This window comes from Priapulus caudatus, unplaced genomic scaffold, assembly GCF_000485595.1.
Source record: "Priapulus caudatus unplaced genomic scaffold, Priapulus_caudatus-5.0.1 Scaffold2423, whole genome shotgun sequence".
In the NCBI taxonomy this organism is placed as follows: Eukaryota; Metazoa; Priapulida; class Priapulimorpha; order Priapulimorphida; family Priapulidae; genus Priapulus; species Priapulus caudatus.
In genome coordinates, this window is record NW_014579484.1 from 19,297 (window position 1) to 22,618 (window position 3,322).

Consider the following 3,322-nt stretch of genomic DNA (forward strand, 5'->3'; position numbering starts at 1 on the left):
TATGGTTTTACAATGTGTCGTAATGTCATATCACGTTATGTATTGTAAATATCATATATCATCATGTCTTGTAATGTCTTATGTAGTATAATGTCATATCATGGCATGTATTGTAACGTAATATATCGTCATGTATTGTAGGTAGTATTACGTCGGGTATTGTAATGGTTTGTTTGTGTTGTAATCATCTGATCACGTCATGTATATGTAAACATCATATATCATCATATCTTGTAATGTCATACGTTTATAAAATGTGTCTAATCGTAATGTGTTGTATTGTTTTATAATGTCATGTCATGTATAGTAATATAATATAACGTCGTGTATTGTACGTAGTACAACGTTGTGTATTGTGATGGATTGTGTGTGCTGTAATCATCAGATCACGTCATGTATTGCTAATATCATTCAACATCGTTTCTTGGAATGTAATAATTTATGTACTTTAACAAATGTGTATGGCTGACTAGATGACCGCAATGTCCTTTCGCCATACCTGTGCATTATTATAATAACAAAGTTATAACTGTTTAATTTTCCCACTGTCTGATTTATCCGTTTAGCACAAATAAAAATCTTGAAAAATCTTTAATATTCTGTCGATTTTCAAACCGATTCATCATCGTTTTTTTAAATTTAAATCTCAGTTTTGCTTCTCCTAATAAAAGCCTATATTAAACATGTGTTCTTGTGTGAAAATAGGAGTAAATTCGTTGTAAAATATATGAGAATATGCGACAATTCCAGCGCAGAGCGATATATATCTATCCATTGTTAGCAAGGCAGCGTTGAACGTGTTAACCATGTGTTCTTGTGCCCGCTGAATATATTAAAAGTCGCATTAAAAAGATAGAACTAGAATACAACTCGGTCTCTATATCTAAAATCAATTCCTGTCAAAATCACGCAAAATTCGGGCTTAATAATGACGCTAGGACTCATAATAGGTATTTATTTCTGTATTTTTTCATGTCTGCTGCTTGTTCTATTTCCAATTATGTTCAATTTTGTTTTTGTTTCATTGTTATCATACAAACATTTTGTTCAAATATTTCTCATCATACATCTTATTCTTATGACATATGCCTTTATACTTAATTAATATAATTATATACTTAATTATATATGTATGTTAAATAATAATAGTATGGTCTTTTCGCCATCCCTTCACTGCACGATATTTATGTTTTGTTAAAAAATCCTTGTATCTGCTGATATTGAAAGTGTTAAAATAAACTCTCTTATCTTATCTTATCTTATCATAATAACATATAATTACATCATTACTTCATCCTCTTAGCCCAAGAAAAAGGCGAAGGGGGGTAAGAAACGCAAGCGGAAGTCGAAAGCGGGAGACGGAGACGAAAAGGAGGCCGGATCAGAAACCACACGGAAAGAGGTAAAAATTAAAATATCTAAAAAATAGGAAAGTTCTACCTGGAATCGATTAAACATCGATTGCTTCATGAATTTATTATGAGCAGAAGGAGTAACGGCTTTTTGGCACATAAGATTTAACATCTAGTAAATATGTAAATAGTTAGGTAATGTTGATATTCGTGTAATTTTATTGCGTATAGTGCATGATGGCTATGTGTAAGTGCACCTGACTATGTTAAGCCTTTGGACTTGCGCTGCCTGTGTGTAATGTGCGCTGCTGGCCGGCGGCTACAGGCCTGTGTGTGTCGTGCGTGTGCTTGGGTGTGCGTGTGTGTATGTGCCTTGTGTTGTGTGGTGTGGTGTGTGTGTGTGGTTGTGTGTGTGCTGGTGCTGTTGTGTGTGTGTGCTGCGTGTGTGGATGTGCTGTGCCGCGCGTGTGTGCGTGCGTGCGTGTAGCAGGTGTTTTTCTTTAATAAAGTTTGTTTTCTCCGGGCCGTTTGCGCCTCCAAAGGGGGGGGGACGGGGGAGTCAAGGGACACGACGGCGCCTTGAATTTCTATGCCAGACGATAAAAATTAATATCGACGTGCCTGCGCTTGTTAGTAGAAGCAGAGACGAGACGACGAGTAGGACGAAGACCCGAGGAACCAGAGCAGATGTAGAGAGCAGGAGAGAGCACGAGCGAGAAAAGAGAGAGAGATGATGCGAGCGGCGGGAGAGAGAGAGAGACAGCGAGCGAGCGGAGAGAGTTAGAGAGAGCACACAGATGAAGAAGAAAGAAAGACGATCGAGGATAAAAGAGAGAGAGAGAGCCTCGGGGAGAGAGAGAGAGAGAATAGAGAGAGAGAGAGCGATTGAGAGAGAGAGAGAAAAGAAGAGAGAGGAGAAAAGATGCGCGCCTTGAGAGAGAGAGAGAGGAGGAGAGAGAGAGATGAGAGAAATTAAAGACAGAGAGAGAGGGACGGAGAACATTAAAGACAGAGATGAGGAGAGAGCAGCAGGAGAGAGTGTTGGCGGCGACGTATGGTGTGTATAGTGTTTCTAAGTTCTATATTGCTTCTAAGTTCTAAGCTTCATCCGATGCGTTGTCGCTGTGTTCCTCTTATTGCCGAATGTAGTTTAGCTCTCGTTCAGATACAGTCTCAACATTCTATTTGCGTGACCTGTGCGTGGCCGTGCGTAACGCGGGTTAAGACAAGCCGATGTGTCCGGCTGAGACACAACCCGTTCCCCTTGGTGAGGTCGATTTAGGGATACGCCTTCTGCGGTGGGCGCGACAGGAACACACACGCCTTTCCCCCTAGCGTGGGGCCGCACAGGAACCACACACCTCCCCCTTTGGTGGCCGGCGCGCGGCGACACACATCCTCCCCCCCTGGTTGAGCGCGGGGACACACATCCTCCCCTGCGTGGGGCGCTGGGGACACACCATCTCCCCCTGGTGGGCGCGGGGCACACACACCCTCCCCCTGCCCGTGGCGCGGCGCGACACACATCCTCCCCCTTTTTGGGGGCGCGCGGGACACACATTGCCTCCCCCTTGGTTGGGCGCGCGCGTTACACACATCCTCCCCCTGGCTGGGCTGCGGGGACACACATCCTCCCTTGTGTGGGGCTGCGGCTGACACACACCTCCCCCTTTGGCGGCGCGTGCGACATCACATCCTCCCCCTGCGTGCTGGTTCGGGGCCTTAGCCTTAGATGGACTATTAACGGTAAATGCCCATAAATTTTACAAAACGTTTGGGACACACATTCCATCCCCGCTGGTGGCGTCGCGGCGGGTGACCACAACTCCTCCCCTTCAGGTGTAGGGCGCTGGGGACTACACCATCCTCCCCCTGGCTGGGACGCCGGGGACACATCATCGCCCCCTCGTGGAGTGTTTTTCTTATCCGAGCGCGGAGGAGGAGTGGAGGAGAGGAGCCTTTCGCAAAAA